Source organism: Suricata suricatta, chromosome 9 (genome assembly GCF_006229205.1).
Source record: "Suricata suricatta isolate VVHF042 chromosome 9, meerkat_22Aug2017_6uvM2_HiC, whole genome shotgun sequence".
Classification (NCBI taxonomy): domain Eukaryota; kingdom Metazoa; phylum Chordata; class Mammalia; order Carnivora; family Herpestidae; genus Suricata; species Suricata suricatta.
The window spans coordinates 12,229,762-12,238,764 of NC_043708.1; the positions used below are offsets into that span (position 1 = coordinate 12,229,762).

The 9,003-nt window shown below is 52.5% G+C and overlaps 1 long non-coding RNA gene across 3 annotated transcripts; it reads right to left on the minus strand.

The window, feature by feature from the left end:
- Nucleotides 1-306: 306 nt before the first annotated feature.
- On the minus strand, nt 307-8,423 carry LOC115302447. 3 transcript variants are annotated; one of them, XR_003913468.1, is made up of 4 exons: nt 7,952-8,423; nt 7,404-7,850; nt 7,214-7,323; nt 5,761-6,156 (listed from the first exon to the last, which is right to left on the minus strand). It is a non-coding gene; the product is annotated as an uncharacterized LOC115302447 (long non-coding RNA). The 3 variants fall into 3 exon arrangements; XR_003913469.1 differs by lacking the exon at nt 5,761-6,156 and adding an exon at nt 307-524 and having other exon boundaries at nt 7,404-8,423; XR_003913467.1 differs by having other exon boundaries at nt 7,404-8,423.
- Between the last annotated feature and the right edge of the window lie 580 nt (nt 8,424-9,003).

Below are 9,003 nucleotides of genomic sequence, written 5' to 3' on the forward strand. Positions count from 1 at the left end.
ACACTTAGGTCCCCTCCATTTCTTGGCTTCTGTAAATAATGCTGTAATGAACATGGGAGTGTAGATATCCTTTCAAACGTGTGGTTTTGCTTTCTTTGCACAACTACCCAGCAGTTGAATTGCAGGTTCATATCCCTGTACGTGCTATAAAGAGAAGGCTGGGTGAGGTGAGGGCCAGCGCCACCTCGGTCATGCGCCGGCAGTAGCAGAGGCAAACCACCCAGCCCAGCTCATCAGAAAATAACTTCCTCCAGTAGACGGTGCTGGCAGCGTCTTTCTGCTGGCCACAGACTATTCTGGGCCATGTTTTGAAAATGAAACTGATTTATTAAAAGCTTGCAAGAAGAGGCAAAAAAAAGCCCGAGGTTGACTTGACTGCTTTGCTGTGGGGAATGACCCAAGATCGTGAGGCTGAGTAGCCTGGACATGCAGCAGTGGCCTGAAACTTTAGATTCCTTGTCCCCGCTGTCCTGCTCACTGGCCACATAGCCCTGGCCAGGTCACTTGGGCCTTGGTTTTCTTGTCTGTGAAACAAGGCGGAACCGCTCAGGAGCCCCCGGGTGGGACGGCCAGGCGGGGCAGTCTCAGAGGATACAGGCTGCCTGTCTCTTGCGACCTGAGGTCTGGAAGGAAGCCGCTGGACCTTAGGAAGGTTGGGAAAGTGATCTTTTCTGCAACTAACATTGACTGAGCTACCACTCCACGTGCCAGGCCACGTTCAAGGCCGTGGGACCCAGTGGTAAATGACCCCGGGATGTCTGCTCTCAGGAAGCCCGTGGAGATAAGCAAGTAAGTGCACATGACAGCGCGGAAGATGTCACATGCGCCGAAGACACGGACACAGGCTAACGTGACAGCGTGCGGCTGCTGGAGGGGCCCTTTTATTTTTTATTTAAAAAGGGTTTCTTTTTTCAAGTTTATTCATTTTTGAGAGACAGAGCCTGAGCAGGGGAGGGGCAGAGAGAGAGAGGGAGACACAGAATCGGAAGCAGGGCACTCAGGCACTGAGCTGTCAGCACAGAGCCTGACGTGGGGCTCAAACCCACAAACCACGAGATCATGACCTGAGCCGAAGTCGAATGGTTAACCAACTGAGCCACCCAGGCGCCTCAGGAGGGGCCCTTTTAGAATGGCCTCTCTGAGGAAGTGTCATTTAAAAACATTCCTCCCCTCACCCTCACACAAACACACACAAAGAACAATCCTGAATGTCAGGCCTGAGTCAGCATGGGAAAGACAGGGGTTCAGAGCTCCAGGCAGAGGGAACAATATGCTCAAAACCTCAGAGGGGAAGAGGTTATGTTCCTTTAAAGACCAATGTGCCCTGAGGTCCATCAGTCAGAGCTGGTGGCCTGAATTACCTCTGAGAGGGAGGTTGGGGGCTGGCAGTGCCGGGCCCGGAGGACATCTTGGCATGGACTCTCTTTCCCCTCCCCTCTCTGGGCCTGGGTGTCTGCTTCACTGTTCTTCCTTCTGCAGTCTGGTTGCCTCTGCTGCCCAGGCCACACGGCAGAACAGGGCTGCCCGTGGGTACCAAGTTCATGCTTGGTCCAGCCACTCACAGGCACTGCGTCAACCCCTGGAAATCCCTTTTCCTTCAGGAAAGCGCTGGTCACATGTGCATCTCTGGTCTAATGACCCGTAGCCCAAATCACAGCAGCTGCAAGAGTCGAGCTGGGCTCCAGGAGCTCCATGGTGAGGACAGGGCAAGCACTCCAAAATTACCTCGCCATCAGGGCACCGGACCAGGGGCCCTTCTCCCAGCCCTCGGATTCTGAGTGCAGAATCCACATTGTTCTGAAGCAGTCCCAAAGGTCACAAGGACTTGATTTAAATCAGTTCTCACACATTAATGAGCACCAGAACTATCTGCAGGGTTTGTTAAAACACAGATGGCAGGGCACCGAGGTGGCTCAGTTGGTGAAGCGACCTCCTTGGGCTCAGTTCGTGACCCGGTGGTAGGTGGGTTTGAGCCCCATGTAGGGCTTTGTGCTGACAGCTCAGAGCCTGGAGCCTGCTTTGGATTCATTGTCTCCCTCTCTCTCTACCCCTCCCCCACTCATGCTCTGTCTCTCTCTTAAAAATAAACATTAAAACACACACACACACACACACACACACACACAGGGGCGCCTGGGTGGCTCAGTTGGTTGAGCGTCTGACTTTGGCTCAGGTCATGATCTCACGGTTGGTGGTTTTGAGCCTCGCATCTGGCTCTGTGCTGACGCTCAGAGTCTGGAGCCTGTTTCAGTTTGTCTCCCTCTCTCTCTGCCCCTCCCCCTACCTCATGCTCTATCTCTGTCTCAAAAAAATAAACTATAACAAAAATTAAAACACACATCACACACACAGATGGCTTCTGATTCAGTAGGTTTAGGTGGCAGCCTGAATATTTGCATTTCTAGCAAGTTCGGGTGAGGTTTTAAATACTTTGGTTCCCGAAGTAGAGTCCAGCTCTCTGGCCCTGCCAGTGTCCTCATCCTGCCGGTGTCAGTCAGAAGGACTGGAGTCAGCGGCAGGGCCTGGCCTCTGCAACCAGCATTCTGGATCCTTCTGTGCACCAGGATCATGGTTTTAATGTTTCCAAGCACCAGAAATATCTTTGTTCCCGGGCTTGAGTGTCACCACAGGGAAATAAAAGGTGGCCAGCCACTGGAAGTTTGCTCGGCTTCCTTAAATGGTTAAAATAGTTAACTAATCAGGGTGTTGAGATTGAAACAAGACAAAACAAACTCTCCTCTTTCCCCCAAAGAAAATGAGGGGTCCTCGGACTCCAGCCTCTGGGTGAGTAAGAGCTCTTTTTTCTGGGCATTTTCATTTCCCCCTGCAGGAGGAGACCGGGTCGCACTCATCGCGTGGCTCGCCGCTCTGCGTAAATACACCCTGGGAGAAAGTTTGGGAACGGCGCCCACCCAGCCCTGCAGCCTGGGCCCCGGCTGCAACCCGCCGTCCTGCGGTAGGTCGGCGCCAAAGGCTCGCGGGGGTCCGCCAATGAGGTGCCGAGGAACTCCATGACCTCATCGGGACGCCCTCTCATTGGCTGCTGCCGCCGCCGCGCCGGGCCTGCCCCTTTCCATTAGAGCTCCGGGTCCCTGAGCTGCCCGGCGCCTAGATGGAAGGCTGATTGGGTCCCTAACTGGGTCTGCAGGCTTTGCGGGCTTCTCTTCAGGTTCCTCACAAGAAACTTCTGCTTCCTGAGAAGGACTAGAGCGTTCTTTTCAACCTGTCAAAGTACTGGTTTTCTGCTCTTTCCACTGGAGTGTTACTGGTGTTTTGCTGGTGCTTTTCCTGCTAAGTACCAGACTGATCACACTTATTTCCCACTTATTTTAATCATGTATTCTAACGAGTTTTGTCTTCCTTTCCAGTGGATGAATTTCTCAAGCCCCATCTTACTGCGGTATGCTAGTGATCTTCTCTCCCACATTTAAGCCTGGGAATTCAGTGACGGCCAGAGAGGGACTATGACTTTCACAAGGTCACACAGCAGGTTAGTTAGAGATGAAATCAGATTCAGGGCTCCTAACTCCAACTTCAGTGTCACACATTTCCCCCACTGACAAGCAAACCAGACCTGAAATCATTTTTCAAGGCTTGGCTCAGGGGTTACCTCCTCCAGGGAGACTTCCTGGAGCCCCCCAGTGGGCCAAGGGCTCCCCCATCCCCTGGTGCTCATCAATGTACAACTACAGAGCTAGTTTTCACTTCTTTGTCCCTTTTCCCAATTAGACTGTAAGTTCCTTGAAGGAAGGCATCGCATTTTATACAATTTTACATCCTCAGAACTGAATACTGTCTGGCACACAATAGATGCTTAATTAATGCTTGTTGAATTAAACTGTGGAAACTGCATGTCGGTGCCCCTAGGCATGGAAAGATCACTCGTGAAGGTAGATTCTGTGTTTTTGAGGCTCTTTCATCCTGAATTAGCTTCTTTTTTTTTTTTAATGTTTAAATATTTGAGAGAATGAGAGAAAGAGATGGAGGGAGAGGGACAGAAAGAGAGGGAGATAGAGGATCAGAGTAGGTTCTGCCCTGGCAGAGGAGAACACGATGATCTGAGCCAGAGATGGATGCTTAACCCACTGAGCCACCCAGGCGCCCCAGAATCAGCTTCTTTTTACTAGTTAAGTGTTTAAAGCGAAAATGTCACAAATGTTTGCTGATACAACTCCGTAGGAACAACCAGATCCTTTGTGCTTACCTAGTAAGTTCCTGATGGCCCTTTAACACTTCTGATGGGTGAATCAACCGTTATTCAAACCAAACCACTCTATTTATTCCCTTCTGTGCCTGGTCTGCCAGGAAGCTTAAATATCATTCTACACACTCTTGACTGGGTGACTTCCCTGTATCCGTGTAGTTTCTGATCTTTATGTTGCTGTTCATTCATACGTGCAGATGGGTATTTTATCACGAAGCCAAGTCTCTGCCTTTCTTGAAGAAGGTAGGACAGGCAGTATAAGGATAACAGGAAAGTGTCCCCAGAACTCTGAGTGTGAAAAAACACTCATGAAGATAAGGGATTCCTATCACACAGGCTTAAACTCAAACCAACTTGATTATTATTATGGTGTCCAAAGCCTATGCAGAGTCAGCATGGATGGAGACAGGAGGTGGAAATTCACAGAACCGGTCCAGCTTCATCCTGGGCTGGAGACAAAGATCTGGGACATATGGATAGTCTCAGCCTTGGAGAGGTAGGCTCAGGAATGGGACCAACACAGAGTCCTCAGATCGTTTCCAGAGCCTGAATGATGACTTTCTCAAGAGCTTCCCTACCCTGGTTCAAAATCCTGCTCACCAAGCAACCTCTTAACAACAGTTTCAGCTTTGCATGCATCCTGACACGGGGAACGGGGTCTCCAAGGATGGGGTACCGCGGGAATGGCGTCCATCATCAGTGGAAGTTGCCATGGAGTATACAGTGTCTGTGGTGAACTCATTAGTGGGAGTAGGTAGAGCCTGGAGCACCCGTGTGTGTCTGGACCTGAGAAGCTGAAGGCCACCCTGGGGGCGTGGCGTCCACATGCAGGTCAGGCCATGCCCAGGCCTTCCTCAAGCAGCCAGCCAGCCTCCCGTCCCTGGCTATCTGGCTGTCCCTCTCAGATGGCAACAGATGGTAAACTAGAGACGCCAGCCTCAGTGCCCGAAATAGGACTGCCCAGCACAATTCCCACTGGTGTGTCCCTACAGTGGGAACTCTAGGCAGCAGCAGGTGGCCCTTGGGAAGAAACTCAGGGGACCTTAGGGCACTTCAAGGGGGAGGGACATGGAGCCATCTTGAGCCATCCTTAGAAATCCTGCTCGAAACAACAGCCCTGATGCAGCTTTTAAATAGCAGCCTTCTGGGGCGCCTGAGTGGCTCTGTCAGTTAAGCGTCCAACTCTTGGTTTTGGTTCAGGTCGTGATCCCTTGGTTCATGAGTTCAAGCCCCTCGTCCGGTTCTGCGCTGACAGTGTGGAGCCTGCTTGGGATTCTCTCTCTCTCCCTCCCCCACATGCTCTCCCTGTCTCTCTCTCTCTCTCAAAAATCAATAAATAAATGTAAAAAAAATTAAAAATAGCAGCCTTGTTCAGAAAAGTGGGGGTGCTGGAGGTACCATAAAGTGGCTAACTTCAGGGTGTCACGGGCACACTGCAGAGTATTACACACCAGAGATAAAGAAGGAACCACAGCCTTGTCCAAGACAAGAGCAAATCCAAGAAGAGAATAAGCCAAAAGGCAAGTGACACAACAGGACGCCACCTTGACAAGGCCTGAAACCAAACAATGTCATGTTCTGGGTTACACGGAATGTTCATGGTACAAGGGATAGTGAAGGCTACTTACAAAACAAAGCCAGGGTGTGATAAATGCAAGGACCAAGATGGTGGTTAACTCTGGGAGAGTCAGTAGGTGTCCTGGTATTCATTTTATAACTTTACTACCGAGGTGCCCCTTGATTACATGGGCTGCATGAATCAAATATTTCATAACTGCAAACCACGCAAAGGCCCGGCCCCTGTCATTACTCAAGCCTCGGACCTGCAGGCTCTCGCATCATTTCCAGGGTCCTCACGGGCTTCGCCGCAGTGCCTGTGTGCCCCCGGGTGGCTGCTCATGGCTCACACCTTCGAGGGGCTCAGGTCCCAGATGACAGGGCTGCTGCCCGGCCTGGCGAGGTCAAAGGTGAGAAGTTATCGTGCCATTAGCACACTGAGGCTGCTGTCTTTTGCTCCTTCTAGATTTCCATCTCTTGCTTAAATGCGACCCATCTGCATCAGCAGGCTGATGCCCACTTTGGTGGGCCTGTCCCCTGGGATGCCCACGACTCGGCTACACCAGCCCAGCCCTGCCCCATGGCTACGGAGCACCTACTCTGTGCCAGGCACCATTCTCAGTCCTGGGGATGCAGCTGTGGATAAAATCCCGCCAAAACCCCCTGCCCGTGGAGCTTACATATGAGTGTGGGGAGACTGCCAATAAGAGCTGAATTAATACCTAGAAGCCAAGAAGAGAGAAGAAAAAACCACAGCAGGGCAGACAGATCAGGAGGGAAGGGAATGGCAGGGAGTGGGTTTGGATGGGGTGGTCAGGGAAGGCCTCCTTGAGGAGGTGACCTTGGTGCAGCATCCTCAAGGAGGGGTGGGGGACCACGTGGGTATGTGGGGAAGAGCCTTCCAGGCTGAGGCAGGTGCCAGGCACAGGCCGCCGGCCCCCCTCCTGCCTTCTCCTCAGTCTCTTGCAGCTCTCCCGACTCCAGCCTAGCCCACACCTCTTTCAGGCGCTCTCCCCACCCTGCTCACCTCTTCTCCTATTCTAGTTTTTTTAATTAAAAAAATTTTTTTTTTTAAATTTTTGAGAGGAGAGACAGAGCGCTAGCAGGGGAGGGGCAGAGAGAGAGGGAGACACAGAATCCGACGCTAGCTCCAGGCTCTGAGCTGTCAGCACAGAGCCCGATGCGGGGCTGGAACTCGCGAACCGAACCGAGATCATGACCTTAACTGAAGTCAGACGCTTACTGGACAGAGCCACCCATGTCCCACGAGCCCCCCCCCTCCCCCCCGCCTCAGCCTATTCTAGTTGTAAAGAGGACTCAGACTTCTGGGGATTGGGAGGTTTCCAGACCAGAGGGCTGCCCCTGTTTGTACCGGCCTTTGCTCTGAGCCTTTGGCCCACCCCCACTGCTCCCGGCAAGCCATATTAGCTCTAGGGATTAGCCAGGACTCACTCTTCCTGAGTCATCTTCCACTTAGCTTTCCTTCTGGGCATCGCCAGGACTCAGGGGTTGGCCTACAGGCTGTGATTTTTCACATCTTTGTCCGACTGTAATACCAGTGCCTGGAAACAAGATGTTGGCTTAATTACTATTATTAGCATGGATGGCTTCCTACTCCCGAATCTCCCTGAGTACCACTTACCTGGAAAACAATCTGGGGGACTTCTCCACATGCCATCGCTTGCGTGTCTCTGCCTGAGCGGCCCGGGGCCACCAGTGAGGCCCAAAACATCACAGATGTGGGGCTGAGGCCAGAGACCATGGGGCCCATCTCTGGGGCTCTGCACAATGAGGGGCCAGAAGGTTCCTTCTCTTGGCCGGTCAGGTTGACCATGTCTGTCAGCTTCTGCTCCCAGGTCCTACACCCCAGCAACCTCAGGGCTCAAGCAAATGGCCTTGAGGACTCTGTTGGGTGCCCACTACTCCCAGGGCGGCCGGTGGTGAAGGTGGAAGCCTCAGATACAGTCACAAATACTTACTGTTCTGTGAGGTCCGGAAGGAAAACACTTGCAGGCTGATTCCAGACCTTGAAGATCACCAACCTCCTTTGTTCATTCACTCAAACTCCTACATCGTTCTGGGCCCTACGCTAGGTACAAGGGGACAGATGCACAGAAGACCAGCTCATGTTTTTTGCACTCTTACAGTGTGTCCATGCCATTTTAAAGTGCTTTGCTTGTGTTTTCTTACTTAATTCTCTGCCGACTCTACGGGATCGGCTTTCTAGCCGAGGAGCTAGAGCAGGTAAGGCGTGGAGGTGCCGAGTTAGGGTCCAGGCTCCACTCCGCCCTCGTGAGGACACAGGCCTTGTCTCGGGACGTGCCAGCCAGGGGGGCATAAGTGGAACACTGATAACTCACATTCCAGCGTGGCCACGGAGGCTGTCTTAAATGTCACTACAAAGCTTGTCGTTGGAAGCCCTGTCATGGCCTCGGTCTCCAAGAACACACAGGAATTTCCCTCCTGGACCAGAGGGGACAGAATATTCCAGGCAAAGGTCTGGAGAGACAGATCTCCATGCTAGAGCTTCGAGGAGAACACGAGGTCTTGAGGGGGAGGGGAAATATCTCCGGTGGAGACTTCTTCTCTTGTTCTTCCTGTTCCCTCTTGGCAGAACCAAAGGCGCCGGGCACTAAGGGGTCCTCTGCTAAGAGGTAGCCTTTTCCTGGGGCTTGTCCCCAGCACCTGAGACCCTGCAGGTCACCTTCAGCATAGGTCCTTGGGAGTGCTGGAAGGTTTTGCTGGTCACGGCAGAGTTATCTCCTGAACTTCCCTCCAAATGTGCAGTGTCTCTTTCCAGAGTCCTCATGGTGAACCGCAGTCCACTGTGTCTGTTCACCCCCAAAACAGCCCCAGGGCTGCTGAGGAGGCAAGAGACAAACCCATGTGTGACTCCTGGAAGGCTGGAGTCAGGACCGGGAAGGGACGTCGCTGCTGAGGACAGTGCTTCTCAGCACCGGAGTTTCAGAGCGTCAACTCGGTCCTCAGACACGCTGTCCAGGATCCAACATCCTCACCTCGGTCACACTGTCACCCTGGGGCGTCCACAGCCATCCCTCTCCTGAACTACTGGCAGTGTTCTCAGCACGGCAGCCACAGTGGCATTCCTCAAGTGTAGGTCAGAAAGTGACACTCCTGTTAAAAGTCCTGCATGGACGTCCCTTCCACCAGAGTAAAAGCCCAAGGGCTTTATAACGGCCCACAAGGCCTGCCATGAACGGAAAGTCCTCCCACCTTCCCAC